The sequence below is a fragment of the Camelus bactrianus genome, chromosome 10, assembly GCF_048773025.1.
Source record: "Camelus bactrianus isolate YW-2024 breed Bactrian camel chromosome 10, ASM4877302v1, whole genome shotgun sequence".
Lineage (NCBI taxonomy): Eukaryota > Metazoa > Chordata > Mammalia > Artiodactyla > Camelidae > Camelus > Camelus bactrianus.
This window is the reverse complement of record NC_133548.1, coordinates 37,089,967-37,110,515: the sequence shown is the minus strand read 5'-3', so window position 1 is coordinate 37,110,515 and position 20,549 is coordinate 37,089,967. Positions and strand designations below refer to the sequence as shown.

Below are 20,549 nucleotides of genomic sequence, written 5' to 3'. Positions count from 1 at the left end.
TTCTTCCATGTCTAGATGAGTGCTACCTCTTAAAGGGTGAATAGACTTTCTTCCTTGATTATGCAAGATTCAGAGATCACCAATCAGGAAACACTACAAGAACTAAGCCTTGCTTTCATCAGTCCCCAGCCCCTTGCTGAAGCATGAGCAAAAAGGAAAATTCCCCCTGAGCCGGGTGTGGGCCAGGGACTTCCTTGGCCATGGCAGACCAGGCCATTGACCTCTGCAGAAATGGAGGTACCTGTCTGCAAGTGGACAAGCTTCCACAGTCATTGCCTGCACTTACTGAAGTGTGCATACTGCAGGTCAAGAGAATAAAACATTGAAAAGAGATGTCCTGTTTTCAAACTATATTACAAAACTATAATAATCAAAACGGTATAGTATTGGCATAAAAAACAGGTACATAGATCAATAGATCAGAATCAAGAGACTAGAAATAAATCTTCAGCTATATGGCTAATTAATTTACAACAAAAGAGCCAAGAATATATAATGGAGAAAGGACAGTCTCTTCAATAAATGGTGTTGGGAAAATTGGATAGCCACATGCAAAAGAATGAAACCAGGCCACTATCTAATACCATACACAAAAATCAACTCAAAATGGAAAGACTTGAGCAAGACCTGAAGCCATAGAACTCCTACAAGAAAATATAGAGTATAATCTCCTTGACATTGGTCTTGGCAATGATTTTTTTTTTTTTGACACCAAAAGCAAAGACAACAAAAGCAAAAATAAACAAGTGGGACTATATCAAGCTGAAAATTTTCTACACGACAAAGGAAATGATCAAAAAAGATGGAAAAGCAACCTATTGAGTGGGAGAAAATATTTGCAAATTATATATCTGATAAGGTGTTAATAGCCAAAATACATAAAGGGGAAAAAGGGAAATAAAAGAAATTCAGGCACTGGCTGGCTGTTTAGTATAGCCTTGCAGCAAAAGCTTGGGGAAGAATAGATCAGATGCCCAGCTATACGCATTCATCCACAGTTAGTTATCTTCACTTACGTGGTTTTGCCACGAAAAGATTTTTCATGTAATTTGGTTATCAGAATTTCCTGGAAGAATGGAGGAATATTCAGTCTCATTTTATAGATGAGAAAATGGGCACTGAAGCAGAAAGACTTGGCCAAAATTACACCCCATGCTAGTAACCACATTGGACTGGGACATAGATTCCTCATCCAGTGCTCTCTCTGGCATGTTGCTTCCCTGTGGCCCCATCCTTCAGGGCCTCCTCAGCCAGCAGGCTCTCATCCCACACACAGCCATCTCACAGGATCCTCCACTCACCCTGGCTTGCCTTGGAGCAGAGGAGCTGGAGCTCCTAGGAAACGGTGCAGGAGGTATGGACTTGGGTAGGTTGTCGGGGGTGAGTGAGGCTAGTCACCACCCCAGAAGTGGCCACTCTGCACCCAACCCTACCAGGAGCTGAAGACAAGCCATATCCCATAGGTTCCATTTTCTTACTCCAGTGGTGGAGTGAGCACGTGAGTTCTGTTATGCGTGTTACTTCTCTTTCACAGTAAAAAGACAAAAGCATGAAGGAAGAGGGGCAATTTGAACATTATTGAATGGTATTTCCCCTCTCCTCCACCTTACCAAGCCCACCTCCAGGACCTGATAGATCACTATTTATGACTCCTTGCTTTGCTTAAAATTAGTCCCCTCTTAGATATTTATGGGGAGAAAAGAGAAAGCAAAGAAAGTAACATTTTAAATCACTAACTATGAGCCAGGAAAGTTCACACTTAAAAACTCACACACACTCCTACCAAAATAGTTAAAATCAAAAAGATGAACAATAATAGCAGCTGCTGGTAGAGATGTGGAGCAACTGGAACGCCCAGACACGGCTGATGTCACAACCACTCTGGAAAACCGGTAGAAATGACCAAAGCTAATCAGATGTGCTCTCTATGGCCTGGCAATTACACATTCAGGTTTACACCTTGTAGAAATGCGTTCTCAGTCTTCCAAAAGAGAGATAAGAGAATGATCATAGTAACTCTACTTCTGTTAGCCCCAAACTGGAAACAAGCCAAATGTCCATCCACAGTAGAACAGATAAATCAATTACGGTATATTCATATAAAAGGATACAACATAAGATATGACATGGATGATTCTCACAGACATAATATTGAGCAAAAGAAGCCAGACACAACAGAGTGCATACTGTATGAGTCCATTTACATAAACTGGAGAATAAGCAAAATCAATAGATGCTGATGGAATTCAGAAGAGTGGTTATCTTTGAAAGGGACATAAGGGTGTCCCTTTCTGGGGTGCTGGAAATAGTCTGCCTCTCATTCGGGAGGAGTGGTGGTTATGGGGGGTATACATATGTAAAAATGTATCAAGCTGTACACTTAAGATACATGTACTGCTATACCTCAGTGAAAGAGGACCAAAACTCACAAGCACTGTAAGACAAGGGTTGGTTCTCAAACTACGGTTCCGGGCGCGCTTCAGCAGCACGTATACTCAGAATGTGGTTCCTAGTACAGCGGCAGCAGCAGCAGCAGAGAACTGGTTAGAAACCCAAAATGTGCGACCCCCCCACAGGCCCACTGAATCAGATGGGGATGGGGGCGAGCAGTTTGTATTTTAACAAGCCAGGGAGATTCGGATGCATGCTTAGGTTTAAGATAAGATGTAGGAAGTATTCGCCCCACTTTACATATGAAGAAACTAAGGCTCATGGAGGGAAAGTTCAGATCCACGTTCAGGTAATTACTAAGAGGTGGGGCTAGAATTTGAACCCATAGCTGGTTCAGTCCTGTGCTTCTCTGACCCAATCACACCACCCCTTTCTACGGAAATGTGGCTCAGCCGGCGGGGAATGTGACGTGAGGCTGCACATTACTTCCATCAAAGAAAAGCCAACTCCAGCTCTGCATACTTGTGGGGCAGTCAGGACAGAAGGGCATGAAGTTCAATTTCACAGATTTTTGTCATGGAGAAAGCCAGCTGAGACCTATTTCCTTGTTTCTCTAAAGGGTGTGATGCAGGAAGAATGGCTGGAGGTGAAGATAGAGACAAAGAGCCTGAGATTTGGCGAACTTTTTAAACTATGTTTAGGAGCTGGGACCTTGACCCAAGTGCAACAGGGAGCCATCACCTGCCGCCTCCACCCAACTATAAGCCCCATGAGGGTGGGCACCAGGTCTGTTTTAGACACCTGCTTACCCCCCTGCCCCTAGCACTGTGCCTGGCAAGTGGTGGGAGCTAAACAGAGATTTTTTTTTTTTTAAATGAAGTATAGTCAGTTTACAGTGTGTCAATTTCTGGTGTACAACGTAATGTTTCAGTCATACATATAAACAGAGATTTGTTGAACTGATTATTTTGTGCTGGAGGTGAAATGATAAATTTTCTGTTTCTAAAAGCCAGCTCTGGCTGAGGTGTCGCGAATCCGTTTGAAGAGATCAGAGTTGGAGGCAGTGAGACAGACTGTTTAGAAAACTGGAGCAATGATTCAGGCAAAAGTGGAAGGGTGGAGGGGCAGGGTTGAGGAGCTCTGGATTGGCCAGTCAATGATCTCCTCACAGCTCTGCTTGACCTCAGGCCACTGGCTTCAGTGACACTCTCTCTCAAATAAGGGGTATGTCTAGATGACCTGACCATATTCTGCGAATGCTTTTATCAGCCCGGGCAGACAGACAAACATGCATTTACAGGAGACGGGCAGTTACTTTCAGCACGGAAATTTAGCACCTGCCAGATTTTTGGTTTGGTGCCTCTGACTTCACGGAGTTGAGCTTCATGAAAGCAAATTGGAGGACAAAGAATATTAACTGTAATATCTATTCAAGGGTCCTTTATTAACAGAACTATTAGTGGGGAGCCAGGATGGGGGGGGAAGTCTACACATTTCTGAAATATCTGTTTTCTTCCTGCAAGACAGGGAACAGAATTCAAGCTTTCAAATTGTTTATAAAGTAATCAGCATTAATTTGTTCTGTTCAGGTTTTAATTATACACTGTAGGCCATTCTGACAGGACACCACCACCGCCAAGTCTGTCAGGAGATAATTTCCCACCAGGATGACCACGCACCTCATGAATTATACATGAAACTTTGTTTCCTCGTGACTGTTGCTAAAAGATGCTGTCAGCCTCCTGAAATCTCAAAAGATCTGCAATTGTTTTTCAATAAGTCTAATTAGCAGGAAGTAGGTGGGGAGGTGTTAAGAATGACTTCCCAGGGATGTGAGATGCTGAGAGATGCTGAAAGGGTCCCTCCTCAACTGGTGACCCCAGTGGGCACCATACAAAGTCAGCCTCTTGGGTTGAAGTCATGTCAGGATACTGACTCCCACATAACCAACAGGCAGCAAGATTTACACTTGTTCCCCCTGAGACTGAGCCCCAGCAAGCCAGCCAGAGACTCCAGACATAATTCTGTTATTCAAATGGAAGAAGAGTTTGATAGCTATGCTAATGACTTTTATCTGTGAAAACATAACTAATAGCTTGGTTTACATTTGCGTACATTTATGAGCATAATTTTAGCACATAATTTTATTGCACAATAAAACATAATGCAGCATTAGTCGGCTTCACCAAAAAAAAAAAAAAAAAAAAAAAGAGATACCTTAGAGTGATCTGCACGTAAACCTTCACACCGCATTTATATGACAGTATTATTTAAAATGCTGACCCATTTGAATTAATGAAAGAGTTTCCCAGTTAACAATTAGCTGCATAAGGCCATTTCCTGTAGACATAATATTTGGGGGTGATGCTTATGATTTGCTGCTTAATTCATCACAGCATTGATTGCTAAAGATTGTTTTTCACCGCTGTTATTCTTACAGTTAAATTGGATTGAATGAAGGTGAGCCTTCTCGGTTGCACGCACCAGCTTTCTTGGAGCCTGCGCAGTGTGGCTCCCATTTGAAGAACGTGGAGGCATCAACTAGGCCAAAGGGACTGACTCTGGGCTCGAGGAGGACCTTGGAGATGGCACCGGGACACCCCTCTGCACCAGAGGTCTAACGGAGCAGAGCTTATAGGCGGGGCATGGAGGCAGAGAAGGGTGGGACATTCTGACTGCAGCAATGGGAAACAAGGGGACAGTGATGGTTGGGATGTCATAAAGGAAGGAATCTGCATGACCTGAACTGAAGGCAGAGTCAGAAAGAAGCAAGGAGGTTTGGTGATGCCTAAAGTCAAACACAGCCAGTCCTTCCTGGGTGGCCCCTAGGGGAGCACTGGCTGGACGGGATGTGTTGGAAAAGACTCTTGTTAAAGCAGCAACCTGAGTCAAATGAGCTCAGGGCAAAGACGGAACTTTTAGGCTCACATTACTGGAAAGTCCTGGGTGGATTAGCATCAAACACAGTTGCATCTAGATGCTCCAAAAATATCCCCAGAAGTCACTCTCTCTCTCTCTCTCAGCCTCTCTCTCTCTCTCCCCCTCTTTCTCTACAGTTTTCCATTGCACCTGAAGCATTTTCCATTACGGCCACTCCCAGGGATGAGAAGATAGCCCTGAAGTCTGATGGGGCCATTAAAAGCAGGTAAAGACAGTTGTGATGTAGTGAAAGGAGTTTTGGACTAGGAGCCATTTCATTGTATCATCCCACTGGCCCTCTGGGGCAGGTAATACTGTTCCCATTTTATAGAGAGGAAAATGGAGGTTCTGGGAGGTGAAGTGACTACCCAAGTTCCCACAGCTAATAAGTGGCAAAGCTGAGATTTAAATCCAAGACTTCTTTGATTTCCATATTCTTTCTGTCTTAGATTTGGTTGTACACGTGGGCCGGTGATGATTCTGCACTGGGGGGCCTGTGTCCTGGTACCCAACTCATTCTGCAGGCCCAGGCTATGCCCTCTGGTTGGCCTTTCCTCGTCATGGTTGCTAATAGCGGCTCCGATCACCAGTGTCACTGTCAGCAAGTCCGGAGAAGCAGTGCAGTTAGTTACTCTTACTGAGTCGGCTGATTTCAAAGATGAGAAACTTAGGGTATTTTCCTTAAATATCTACAGAGATAAGGGATCCTGTGGGGTGTATTGAAAAAACCCTGCCTGAAATTCCAGGGGACCCCTTTCCTTCCAGGCCTGGCTCTGCCGGATTTAGAACCAGCCATGGTTTGAAGATTCCTATCTTAATGGTGCCCTCATGTCTCCCGCAGTCACAGAGAGGCCCAGAAACTTCCCACTGTGTTTATTGTTCAGGGAACCGCCATCTGGTCCCAAGTTATCTCGTCTTCGCTTTTTCTTTTTTTTTCTCCCTTTTACAATTTCTTGTCCTTGGTCCTTTGTCCAACCTGCTCCTCTTGGTAATTAACCTTTTTTTGTGTCTCTGGTGGGATGCAGACCAGCCCTTTAGTGGCCTCTAATGACACCCTCTTTGGCTCCTGCTGTGGCCCAGGAGATAATGGCCTCGAAAGCTTTCTCGGCAGCGCATGAGCCTCTCCTGCCCAGCCCTCTGTGCCCCAGCGCCGGGCAAGGTTTTGTATTAATAGACCCTCAGTTTAGAAAGAGAGACAAAGAAAGATGACTTAGCCCGTCGTGTCTAAAAGACACAGCACCACGTAAGTGTCTTTCCCTCCCTGAAGCCAAATGCTCAGTAAGCTCAAAGGCGCTTCTCTAGACTCCCTAGGAGGCACAGTTCAACCTTGATTAACCAGAGTGTTCAGGAAAGGGCAAGAAAGGAAGGAGGGGAGATTGAGGGTAACTGGAAAGTTCTAGCTTACTGAGAGGTAACGAAAAAAGCTTTTATTCCCCCAATCGATATTTCAGACTTTTTCCTGAAAACTTTCGTGAAATCACATGTTTCTATATTAGGATGGGCTGGCGAACATGGTCACTGATCCCTTCTTAACTTTCTCAAGAAGAGGCAGTGGAATCTTTCTCTCTGCTCCCAGAACTCTGAGTTTGAAGCCGGTAGCCCTTAGCTCGGTGATTCATTGGTTTTGTTTGTTTGTTTTTGTACCCATTCTTATTCCTCTACACCTTATAAATATAAGACCTCTCCGTGTCTTATATTCACATATCAAAAGCAGGATGTTTTGGCCCTGCCATTTGGGCCAGAAAGATACTTGATCCTGTGTCATCCTTCTTTATGCCTCTGTTGCCTTTGAATGGGAAACTCAAGTATGGGCATTACAGTCTGCTTCCAAGAGATTTAATTGTGCCAGAAGTAGACAGCTTATTCGTGCCACAAAAATGTCTTAAGTGCCAACAATGTGCCAGGCGCTGTTTCAGGTAGAGCCACTACATCATAGTGGACATTATAGTCTATGGAAAGGGTGTTTCCTGGAGCTGTCCAATATCTTCTCCTGGGTTCTAGATGCTAGGGGCACAAAACTAAACAGAAATGACCAAATCCTTTGCTTTTCTGAAGTTCCCATCCCAATGTGCAGGGACAGATAATACATTTCACAGACATAAGTAAAACAGAGAGTAAGTCAGATGGTAATAAGTGCTGTGGGGGAAACAGAGCCAGAAAAAGTGGTCAGAGTGGTAGAGTAGGGGTATTCCGAGAGGGTCTCACTGAGAAGGTAGCGTTTGAGCAAAGACCTGACAGATGAAGGATGCAGCTCTGCAGGTCTCTGGGCTAAGAATGTCTTAGGGAGAGGGAATAGCCCTGTGGCTGGAGCATGTCTAGTCTGTGAAGGATCAACAGAGACCAGTGTGGCTGAAGTAAAGGGAGTGAGAGTGAGAGAAGCAGGAGAAGAGCTCCAGCAGATCCCAAAGCCATGTTCATTAAGTAAGGCCAAGTGAGGATGGAGGTTCATGCAGAGAGCAGCATGGCTCTCCAACTGGCCACTGGGGCAGAGAGAGGTATTGAGTCAACTCAGTCCTTCAAGCACTGAACGTACATGTTGAGGATGTTCAAGAGATGCATGGCCTGGTGGTGGGTGGGTAAGGAGATTGCCAAGAAGATCCTCACAGCCTGTCCTTGAACTGGGCATCACTCTTGTAGAGTGGGAAGAGAATTTGGAGAGCCATCTTCTTGTTGCTTGCAGTTCGTGGGTAGGAGCTTGGAAAACCACAGAGAACAGATTTGCCCAAGGTCACCTTGGGATCAGTGGCAAAGCTGGGTCCAGGACTCTCAGAGCACAGTGATCTTTCTTCAGTCACTTTCAGCCTGCACTCCCCGATTTGGACCATTGGCTTATCTGGTTAGCCTCCTCATGGGATGGTTGTGAGGAGTCAATGTAATCTGCACTGAGATTAAGTGGTGGGTACCACTGGGACATCAGTCACCTTTGCTGGTCCAAAGGAATGGGGCAGGGGATATAGGCTCCTCTTTCCCTTTGGAGAGAAAGAGGATGTAAGCAGGAGGTAGGAAGGGGCAAAAACATGGAAGGGAGTGACAACATAACATCTGCTGGGGATCCTGGCCACCTAGTCTAGCCAAAGAAGCTTTACTGTGAGCCCCATGGAGAGAGGAGCTGCAGCAGAAGAGGGAGGAACAGATTTCCAGGGGGACTTGATGAAACAGTCCATAACCAACACAGTCTGGGACCCAAGCAACAGGTGTAGGTTGAGAGTGGAAAGAAGGAAGTCCTTCTGCATGGAGTACGGTCATATTCCAGCCTCTGAAGGGTGGCAGACTGAGGAGCTCTGGGGGACCTGGCCCTACTCACTGATGTCAGAGCTCTAGTGACTGCTGCGGGCAGAAGGGCAGGGGAGGAAGACTCTACCACTGGCTGCATGTGGTAATCACAGCCAACCAGCCAGTTCAGGAGCTGCTGGGGGACCATCCTGAGGACCTCCAAACAGGACCCGGGAGCTCTGCAGGACAGGGCAGGAGCCAGTGAAACACAAGACACCACTGCCGCAGAAACCCCATCTAGGCCTCCAGGCTGGAGAGACCTTCAACAAAGTGGGAATATGCTTGTAGGGTATTGGGCACACAAAAGGTGCTCAGCTAACGGTCTGCACGAACCCAACACTCATGGAACTTCCCAAGCAGGGCCCCAGCCAAAGGCCCCTTCAGTTGCAGTGACTAAGAGTCAATGCCACAGAAAGGCTACTGGAGGACTTTGGTGACCAGGAGGATTCTGCATCTCTGTATGGCCCTGTGTGGTTGGGAGTGACCCCCATTATGAACCCTGAGGGAGTTGCCAAGATTGGAAGTTGCATGTGTTTGGCGTGTGTGAGTGTGTGGGTGTGCAAGTGCATCTGTGTGCACCTGCCAAGTTTACATGATTGGTAGTGGGGGCGGGGGAACGAGAGAGAAAAGGTCAGGAAGAGGGAGAGACAGCGGGTCAGGAGGAGCAGAGCAGAAAGCCTTGAAGTCCAGACTGAAGCGGAGGCCTGGGGCCCACCCGCCCACTGGGAAGGCCACGCCTCGGCCTCGGAGGCGTGTCTGGCTGGAGCTGGGAAGGAAGTAAAAGGGAGCCGGGGACCCATTCCATCTCAGGTCAGGCAGCCAATTGTTTCTGACACGGGCCAGAGTTCTGCCAATAACTACTGGGCTTATCCTCACATTCGAAGTGAAAAAAAATAAAAGGGTTTCCTAACATCTGTTCCAGATTTCTTTTTGATTTCAGGCAGGCCTCGGTCTCATTATCTTTGAGCATGTGACATAAGCGACTGGGGCAGGCTGGGCCTAATGGTGAAGCAGCTCACAGTGGTCCCCCCAGAGCCATCCCTGCTCCCTAAGTCTTAAGAAGGGCCCTCTGGGCCCCTCTGTCCCTCTGCCCCTCTGCCCCTCTGCCCCTCTGCCCCTCTGGACTGGCCGGGAGAGGAGCTGCCCCAGACTCTCACCCACACCCCAACGCCCAATCTGGAACCCCCAGCCCAGTGCCTCTGCCCGCATCATCATACAGCCCCCGCCCCCTTGCCCATCTTTATAAATCACTTTAACATGCTGTTACTGTCATCTCTCTTCTAGTCACCCATGTTCCTCCTGTCTTGTCTCAGGGCTTCTTTGCATGTGGCTTCAGGGCTTCTTTGCAAACTGCCATCTCAGGGCCTGGGGATGTGACAGCATAGACAGACTCTGGGATAGGGCAGTATCAGCTGTGCCTCTTAATGGCTACAGTTGGCCCTTGAGGAGTTATTTACTTTCACTGGGTCTCAGTTTTCCAATTTTCAAATCGGATATAACAGTATCCATCTGGATACAGAGCCCAGCACAATGCCTGAAACATAGTAGGTGCTTAATAAATTCAGCCTCCATCCCACCGTGAGGGCAGAAGGTTTCCTCTCTTTTATTCACTGACGCGGTCCCAGCACCTAGACAGGTGCCTGACACAGACAGGGTAATAGCTCAGTAAACATTTCAGGAAGGAATGCAGGAATTTGAGGGAAATTCTAACCAGCAGAAATAGAAGCCACCCCATTCAACTTAACTCACTAAACTTATCTTAGTGCCCCCTTCCCACACAGAAACCCAACCTTCTCAAATATGATGGAGTTCCCTCCTTCCCTTTGGAGCAACCTCCCATGTCCTCTCTCTGCCGCCCTGAGATGTTGTCCCCCTTTTACAGATGAGGACACGGAGGCCTAGAGTGGTAAGTCACCTACTCAGTGAGTGGAGAAGCTGGGGTTTGAACTCGGTTCATCCCAACTCCAGTGCTTCTGTTTCCCAGCCCTGACGTGGCCTTCTGTCCTGCGGCTCCTCAAGCCACTTCCCAGGACCCGCTGGCCCCCAGCTTGGTGCCCGCGGTCCACTGGTGCAGAGGGGCGGGGTGCAGCTGCCCCTGCCTCCTCTCCCTTCTCAAAGTCCTCTCTGCCTTCAGCTCCCACGGCTCAGGGTCTCCTGTGTTCAGAGGAATTTCTATAATAATTTCTTTTCTCCCTCTGAGTTAGAGTCAGTTAAGAAGTAGGGCTCGAGTTGAGCAGCTGGTGTGACAGTTCAGCAGTTCAGTAAATTTTGGGCTCACTGGGTGGGCGGGGCAGATTTCCCTGGTCCAGGGAGGCTTGGCTTCATCATGTGACTGGCTTTGGCGGGTGAAACATTTGCAAATGTGACACAAGAAGAAGCCTTCATGTGCCCAGCAGTTTGGCTGGGCTCCTGCTCTTCTGCCACCACTACGGCTCTCACCCAGGTGGGCCCCTGGCCCTGGAGGGAGGAAAGATACAGGGAACAGACCTGAGCCCAAGCCACAGCCCTGGGGCCATCCCAACTGGATTGGCCAGGACCCAGATGCCCCACAGGCACAAGAGCAAGGAAAGAGCGATGTTTGAAACCTCAGTTACAGGTTTTGTAGCTTTATTCTAGCAACAAATAAATAAGAGATACAGATGGAGATTGTGAAACCAGATTCCTAACTGATAAGGCTGACTGCCACCCTCCCCCAAGGCCACATCTGTCCCTGGCCACACTCACCAGCCATTACTGTGTCCTGGCAGGTGTCACAGAACCAAACACACCCAAACCCACAGCCAGCAGCCCTGCCCAGAGAAATAGAGATTACTGGGCATTTGGATCCTCGGGTACCTAGAAGCTCAGACCCCTTCTGCTTCCACCATTGTTACTGAACATCTCTGTGACACATCACTGTCCACTTAGGTGACTCAGTGTCGCCCAGGCCGTGGCAGCAGCAGGGCTAGGACTGAATGTCAGGATGGCAGTTGGGCTGTGGAGGGTGTACTGGCCCTGACTCTTTCTAGTTACTGCTCTTTTAGGGGATGCTGCTTGCTTCAGGGGACTCCTGGATCTTAACTTGATTTGTGATCATTCGACTTTCAGCTGAGAGGTAAGCATGGAGGAAAAAAAGCAATCACTAAAAAAATTCGCTATGGGTATCTAACACTGAAGTTTTTCTGTAAAAGCAATAAAAAGAACCGTCTTGTATGTCAGTGAGTTGTCAGTGAGCTGTGAAGGTGGTCAGGAGCTTCCAGTGTCCTGGGGGTGTCCTCTCTGGCCCCAGGCAGGTCCCCCAGTCTCGTAGCTTCACTCTTCTCCACAACGTGGTGACATCTCCCTGCTTCCCCCGCAGAGCTGTGGTGATGTGCAAATGACAGAAAGCCAGGACGTGGATGCACTTGGAAAACAGTCACACCCTGCACATGCAAAACGGGAAAACAGTTCTCACCTCTGGCAACCTTGGTCTCACTCTAAAAGTCAACACTTCTAAATAAAATGTCACTAAATTTTATTTCTTTAACGAGAGTTATCTATTCTGTTCCTTGTTCTTCCTAAAAGAACTGGCTATTTCTATTTTTGCAATGTTCAAAAGACCACAGGCTGAGGAGATAGAGAAACGTGGGTCCAAATCGCCATTCTCAGGTACTGAACGCTGTGTGGCTGTGGAAAGTCAAGTAGTTGCATTGGGCTTGAGTTTTTTCATCTCTAAAATGGGTACAATAATACAGGTCCCTTCAGATTGCCATGGAAGTCAAAACAGACATCAGTATCAAAAGTACTTTATAACTGAAAGTGACATGTAGGGGTCAGATGTCATTATTATTATTTTTCAAGCATCTGTCAAGACCTAGGATATATAAAGACCCAATGCCCTGTGCTCTGGGTGACCAGGATCAGGCTGTGTGGGGGCAGCCTCTGCTGTTTTCCCAGGAACTTCTGCTCTCCCTCTCCAAGGCACCTTTTGCAGATAGGAAATTCCACATCTTTCCTCAGCAGCCGGAACTGAAAAAAGAAAGTGGCCAGAGAGAGGGAAGGAACCGGAGCCTGCTGGGGTGCCTGAGACACTGCCTAGTTTTCCAGAAAGCTCCCAAGCATGCTGGGTCTCCTCGGGGACCAACAGGATGAGGTAATCGCTGCTGAGGTAACAGTCCCAGTCATAAAAACAACACTGTGAAAAACCCATATTGTGGATGACAATGAGAAGTTAGTGCAAAGACTCATTGCCCTTCATTAGCAAAAACTTTGGCAGCGACTTTTCCAGGCTCCCGGGAAGCCTTTGGAGAACGCTGATTCCACCCAGAAGCACTTCATCATTTATATGAATGAAAATGAGTGCAAACAGATTGTCGGGATGTCTGTTAACATCACCTCTTTTTTCTTGCAAAGAATCCCCTCTGTAATTACATTTTGCCTGTCAGTTCATAAATTTTTCTTATTACAAACTGGCCATTATTGATTGCTTTTTAAAAGTACAAAAACTGAGCCCAAAGCAGGAGATCGCTCGGTAAATTCAAAACATACTGTCTTTGGGCCCAATCACCGGTGAGGAGCGAAAGGCAAAGTCTCTGCGTTGGTTGTGAGCAGAGATCAGCCTGCCATACGTTTCAGTTTAGAGACTTGGCTTTGAGGGCTGCGTGTTTTAAGCCACAGTGAAAATAATAAATAAAGGATAAACTTATTTGGCAAACGCTGACACCCTGCAAGCCAGCATCCTTCCATTGTTCTTCATCTGGGTCCCACCGCTCAGAGGCTTCCATTTGGGTTCTTGGCATTTATGACCGAACGTCATGATGAGCAGAGAGGGAGGCGGCGGGGAACACGGGCAGGATAATAAAGACTTGCAGTCAGAGTTTTTAAATAACCAGTAGATCGTGTTCCTAAATCCTTTTAAAATGAGACGGTGTGGTTCTATATTTAGACCTATCTGGTTAAAATGTGAAAGAGTCAGATTTCAAGGGATTTCTGCCTTCTGGAGAAAGAATGGCTTTTCCTCATTGTTCACAGTCTGAAGGCAGTTTCTAGAACCTTTACTGGTCACAAGTGAGGGAATGTATCAGCGGAGGTTTCCATTCTGGGTCTGCTCTGGCTCAGAGGTCTGACGGGGGGACACCTGGGGGGGGATCCTCTGCCCCACCAGCCCAGCACCCTGAACACACAGAAATCAAAGCAGGCTGCCAACCCCCAAAGCCACTCCTTTAAGCTGCAACTGTGGAAAATGGGTGGGGAGGGAGAGCAAATGAAAACCTGGACGTGTGTGATCCGTTCCTGATTGGAGCTGGATGGAACCAAGTAATCAAAGCAAGCCACAACGCGGTCTAGGCCGGGCTGCCAGTCTTGGACGGCTCGCTGGCTGAATGCAGGCAGCAGCTACTGATCTGGCTGGGAAACAATGCCCCATTCAGTTCTCAGTATCTGTTCTTAATATCAAGATGCAAGATTGGGGTCCCCATCGGTGAGGAAGCAAAGTCCGGGCCAGGAGAGCAATTATACCTTAGGCGACCAAGTGAACAGAATGGGAAACATAAAAACATTTTTAAAGTGGAAATAATTTAAGGGCCTTCTAAATATCTTAACGGCGTGCTTGGCCTCACTTGGGATTAGGAAGCAGTATTTTACGTTAGGCAGCAGGGCCTTTGTTTTGTGTACATGCGTTTCTCTTTTTAGCTGGGGATCTGAAGAGAGGACTGCGTTGTGTCAGTGTGGCATGGACCCCTCGAGCCCCCGGCGGAGCATGGCATCCCCAGCACTTGGCGAGAAGACAGCGGAGTCGGTGATGAAGCAGACCCAGGCGGAGGCCGCGTCCTGACAGCCTGACACCCCCACCCCCATGTGCGGATTCCCCCAGCCTCACCAGGCTGGGTTTATGGGCAAGGGCTGCTCTCAGAGCACAACCCAGAAGACAGGCAGAAGTTACAGAACGCAAAGGCTTTGGCCATGCCCCGCAGAGCAGGGTAAGGCTGGAACTGGGTCACCCTCTGTTTTTTGTCAGCTCCCAGATAAAAAGAGAAAAAGGACGGCCCTGCTGGGAGGAGCCGGTAATCCTAGCAGAATCCCTCAGTCGGTCCTAATGTTGGCCTCTGGCTATAAATCTGCATCCTGTGAGAAGCTTCCCTGCTCTGCCTGGCCTCAGGGCTTCGCACTTGACTTCTGAGAAAATTCTCTGTGCTGGGCACTGGGGTCAGAGAGAAAGAAGCCAGGGCTGGAGGGAGGCTGGGCGGAGAGAGATGGTGAGGACCGCAGAAATAATGAAGAGGAGAGCACATTTATAATGGGCTCATCCTGAGAGCTTTACTGGCGGTCCCTCCTCTAATCCTCCTCCCTGTGAGATAGGTATTACCATCATCCCAACCTGCAGACAACAAAACCAAGGCTCAGAGATGTTCAGTAACTCGCCCCAGGTCATACAAGCAGAGGCAGAATTTGAACCCAAAACATCTAGCTCCAGGGTCCATGTTCTTAACCATTTCTCACCTAAAGGACTTGAGGGTAGAAGCAGGTCAGAGAAGACATCCTGAAGGAAGCTTCAAGAGGCCAAGCAGACATGTCCTGTGGCACAAGCCCAGTCTGTTAGCGCTCGGGGTTAACACGGGAAAGGAAGATACCTTGACTCTGGCGCTGCCCACACAGTGTGGCTCAGAGTCCGGAGGATGAGAACGGGTTACTCAGAGTGTGGTCCCTGGATGGCAGCCCCAGCATGGTCCCGGAGCTCCAGGAAGTAGAATCTAATTTTTAACAAGCCTGCAGGTGACTCCCAGGCACGCTCAGTTTTAGGGGGGCCCTGGCACAGAACACGGATGGGAGGCAGCTGCCGTGCTGCTGCCCCAGCTCTTCCTGCAGCTGACGCCTCCTCGGGGCCCTTCAAAAGGAAGCCAGCCCCCGACTTCCAGAGCACCCTTTATTTAGGGATGGGCTGGGCAGGAACTGTCTTGGACACTCACTCACCTCATTTCTCATTCTCAAGGGGGCTCTCTTGTCCTGCTTCTCAAACCATGACCTAGGGGCAGATGTCCGACCTCTCTCCCTCTCCCCATCAGTAATCTTCAGGAGCAAAACCAGTCTTCGTGGAGCAAGCACAGACTCTGAAGTCACAGGCTCAGTTGTGAAAATCAGTTTCATTACTCCCTACCTGTGTGACCTTGGGCAGGTTGCTTAACTTCTCTGAGCTGCATTTTCTTCATTAGTCAAATGGAGATGAGAACAGCTATCTCATAAATGGATGGGATAACATGTGTCTAATGCCTAACACAGTGTTCCCTTCCCTGACGGCCTTCCATTACTGATCACCAGGACTGGCACCCAGGTGTTTGGGAATGATGTGGATGGCGCCAACCCAGGAGGCGATCACCTGAGGGTCTCCAACTGACTCCAGCCCCACAGTGGGTGGGACAGGTGTAAAGACAGGATTATCAGTCAGGGACTTCTGAGCACCCAAGATTGACCCATTGCATTCCCGTCTCTGTATTAGCTGAAACCACCTACCGCTTCCTTTCTAGGCTCAGACTCGTGCTAACAGCTGCAGGTGGGGCCCAGGAGCACACCTCTTCTAGGATCCCAGTGGCCTCAGGTGAAGTGGCCTTGGCTGGACAAGTGGTCCAGATCAGACCAAAGGAGACACGGGAGAGGCTGAGACCCAGAGTCTTGCCTCTGGGACTGGAGTTGGCAGCCCCCAGGCGATCTTGTTCTGGCTTGGCATCATCTAAGTCATTCCCAAACACCCTCCGAGCCACTGCTTCCCACATCCTGGCCCAACATGGTGAAAAGGATCCTAGGGAGGCTTTCAGGGACCACATCTAAGAACAGCCCTCGCCTCCCCACCCACAGGACAAACATCACACACACGCATCACACAGGCATCATCCTGGCACAGTCAGAAGAACACAGAGACGAGGCAGAGCAGCCTGAGACAGCCGCTGCCCACAGAGACCCCAACTCACCTCCTCACCAGTCTTGTACCCTTGCCCAAAGCTCCAAGGCCATTTAGCCCATTGCTGTCCCCAGCAGGGGTCCCTTCCAGAACTGTACTCCTCAAACACCTTTAAGGATGCCTCCCTCTCTCGCAGAGTAAGTGTAATCATACTTATAATCACTGCTATTTGTTGAGAGCATGTTAGGTGCTAAACATATTATGTAATAGATTACCCAAACTGACCCTTGCAAAAATCCTCTGAGACAGAGCATGCTCTTTTACAGATGAGGAAGCTGAGGTTCAGACAGAAAGAAGGAAATATTTGTTCAAAGCCACACAGCCAGCAATATGGAGCCAGGATTCCCACTCAGATCCCTTTCATTCCAAGGTCACGCTCATAGCTGCATGGCTAACAGATGTCATTATCGAAAAGATTTCCCCTACCTTTCTTAGTTCTACTGCTTACCCATCAATTAATTAGTGGTTTAAAAAATATCAAACCACTCAACCACCCTCTTCCCTTGATTTTGCTTTGGCTATGTACCTGTTCAATTTGGGGACCACACACAAGCACTCTGATTTCTCTGGAGATGATCGATATGGGGCTGGCAGGACTATCACCTCCCTCATTCAGCACACTCTACCTACATTGATATGACCCCAACCTTCCTCCTCAGCTGACACACACTGAGCTAACACCAGCACAAGGATCTAAACATTTTTCACCTTCACAGATTTCCAGAGGGACGGGGAGTGAGCCTGCCCCTTTCCTGATGGGGCCTCTGAGTTAGGTTATAGAAGAGCAGTCCCTAGAATCTTCTTTGCCAGTTCAGGCTGTCCCCACTGCTTTTCCTTTGCCCTGAGCCTGTAAACTCCACATTCCTCATTAACAGCAGAGTCAATAATTGCACTTCTTCGACAAGCAAGAGTCAGACCCATCCCCAGGCACCCCAGTTGCCCCAGACCTGTGTACTTATTCAGAATTTATATCTTTTTTAAAAATAACAATTGCTTATTCCAAATGGCAGATGCATCCTCCTGACCTGTAAGCTTTCATTTTTGCTCCAGAGCTCAAGTCAGAGGCCTGAAGCTAAAGGGCCTTCCCGCAGATTCAGAAGGTTCTCTCTGGCCCATAAGGCAGCGCCTTCCTCATTCTTTTCCTAGAAAATGATACGAAAGTTCTCCCTAATTAGAGTCTCTCTTTAAGTTCTGCAGACTGCTAATGAGTAAGAAAGGGGAGGCACTTGGGAGCCCTGAAGAAATTATTTGAAAGCAAAACCAAGTGGCCTCGGTAAAATATCACCATTTCAGTCAAAAGGATTTTTTCCCCTTACACACAACCACCTGACACAGCCCAGCTGGCAACATACTGAGAAATTAGAGACACTGGCTTTCTTCAGAGAAAACGGACCTCTACTTTATACTCCTGGGCTTCTTTGCTTGGCAAATTGTCTCCTTATCAACATGCCCCTTCCACAACCCCTGATCTCTCTCAGCCAAGACAGACACTGGTATCCCCTTTTGCCCAGGGGTCCAGAGAAGGTAAGTGAATTGCATGAGGTTGCACAGGATGTTGACAACTGGCAAGATGAGGGTCATTTCATTCCATCGCTAATAATCCTGAGTCCTGTCTGGCAGGAATGATGCTTTGCAGGCGCTAACTCATTCATTTATTCCTTCATCAAACAGTTACTGAGCAATGAGTTATTCAGCTGCTGGGCAGACAGCAGTGAGCCAAACAAAGTCCCTGCCCTCCGGAAGCTTACCTTCCAGCCAGGGAGCCAACTAGAGGCCGATGCACATCTGCACATCGCAAGGCCAGCCACACCTCGCGCCTTGAGCAAAAATGCATCATGATAAGGGAACTGGGAAGGACTGAAAGTGCTGTTTAGAGGGAATCTGGGGTTGTCTCTGGGAGGAGGTGCAGAGACTTGAGCAGAGATTAATTAAAGGCAGAGACAAGCTTTGCCATTATCTGGGGGCAAGGCCATCAGGCAGAGGGAATAGCAAGTCCAAAGCCCCGAGGCAGCAAACTGTTATGTTCACAAATGGCCAGGAAGCTGGTTGCTGGCAAAGTGCAGGAGGGGAATCTAACTGGAGGCAAGAGGTAGCAGAGGGCGGAGCACTTCAGATTTTATTGCAAACACTCTGAGTTGCGTGCTCGAGAAAACAAGTTCTAATTTCAGTTTGAAAGGGCTTATGTGGCCGCTCTTTGGAGAACAGTCTGGAGGAGGTCAAGGGTGGAGGCTGGCAGCTGAGTAAGGGGCAGATGAGATCATCAAATCCTTCGGCAACCTTAGAAGATAAGTCCTATTATTATGAGGCTGAGAGATTAAAGAACCTACTTCAGGTCTTATACCAGGACGTGGGCAGGCTGGGAAAGAACCCACATTTGACCCCCAAGCCTGAGCTGCCCGGGACTGGAAGCTCAGAGTGCAAAAGACACCAAGGAAAAGGGCTGGTGCTGGCTGCTGTCTTTAAGGAAAAAAGCTCTCTTGTTTCAGGCTTGCCTCTAGCCAGGCCCCCAGAGCCCCAGCTCCCTGGAGATGCACCGTTTATCAGGGCCTCGCTGTGTCCCAGGCACAGGTCAGGGCTTTGACGTACAGGATCTCATTTAATCCTCCCTGTAGCCCAGGGATCTGGGTACTATTATCCCTGTGTTACCAGATGAAAAAGATCTCATTTTCTCAGTGGAGATAGTGAAAACATTCCAAAGCTGCTTTGGGGTTTAATTCAAAGAAAACCTCAGCATTTAATCTACTAAACCAGAAAGTAATCCCCTCTTTGGCTGGCACTGGGAGCCTGGGTCTGCCCACAGTCCACAGTCTGCAGGGGAGATTTGGTGGCTCTCACTCACACGTGCGCTTGCGCACTGCGGCAACGCTCCACCCACCGCACTGATCCCGACCCATCTAACAATGCCAGCCCCCGTGAGTCCTCAATGGCTCCCTCTCCCCCTTCCCCATCAGAGGGCTCTTGTCTCCTCCTAAAGACCCCCTCTCTCTTCTACTCCTCTAAGCACACACAGCCAATGGCCCCCCTCAGGCCACTTGGCAGCCCCCAAACCCACCTACGATGCTCCCGCAGCTGCAGTAACACACTTACACGTGTTCAACCCCTCTGCACCCGGCCTGGCCCTCTCCCCTCCCTGCTCTCTCATCTGCATCAAAACTTACCAGAATTGGGTTGCTTTTTTCAGGACCTGGTAGAGCGAACCTGACAAGCTGGGCTGGGCTCAGTGGTGCAGAGCTGCTGCCAAGCAGCTGTTGATACCGAAATCATAGGTAATCCTTTCGTCTGTCAAAAGGGACCTTCTGGACAATTGTTTGGTCCCAGGCCGTGAAGATAAGGAATATTGCTGAGCGTGGCAGGTAGTAAGGAAAGGGATGTTTCAAGAGGAGTTGCAAATGAGGTTTAGGGGTATTTCCTAAAATTCTGCTATTCCAAGACGCCTGACCTTGGAGATGAATTCAATCTGATAAGATTTAAGCACCTGTAATGTGTGGGGCACTGTGTCAGGAGCTCACAGTCCAGCAGGGAACCAAGCCCTCAGATAATTACAATGGTGGGCGATCTGCATAGCCCTGGCATTAAGTACATAGTACAGAAGGGCTGAGGAGGAAAGGGTCAAGTCTATCCCAGGAGGGTTCATACTAGCTTTGGGAACAGATTTTGAAATATAAATGTAAATGTACTGACATAGCTGATGAAGAAGGAAGGGCTTTCCAGGCAGAAGAAATAGTGGGGACAGAGGCCAAGAGGAGTGTGGCCTGGGGGGTCTTGGCATTGTTAGTGTGGAAAGGGAAGTGGGCAGAAACAGGAAGATGGTTTTTCCCGGGGATGTGTTTACACCCTGATTTTTCAATGAATTCCTCACCAAACTCCATTTCCCAGCCATCCCTCTGGGGTGAGAGGGTATAGCGGAAACTGCAGGGGCTTCAGCAAGTACATGGGTTTCTGATGGGGTCATTAGCATGCTCAGTAACCCTCCATGGCTCCCTAGTACCTAAGGAATCCAGTTCATACAAATAGACAAAGACGGGGACCCCTGCTAGGTTCCCAGCAGCCTCTCCAA

The 20,549-nt window shown here is 48.4% G+C and overlaps 1 long non-coding RNA gene across 1 annotated transcript; it reads left to right on the top strand.

Annotated features, from left to right (window-relative positions):
• Positions 1-496: 496 nt before the first annotated feature.
• On the top strand, positions 497-10,490 carry LOC123619600 (uncharacterized). Its single transcript, XR_006728260.2, has 3 exons — positions 497-5,006; positions 5,448-5,536; positions 10,365-10,490. It is a non-coding gene; the product is annotated as an uncharacterized LOC123619600 (long non-coding RNA).
• The last annotated feature ends 10,059 nt before the right edge of the window (positions 10,491-20,549 follow it).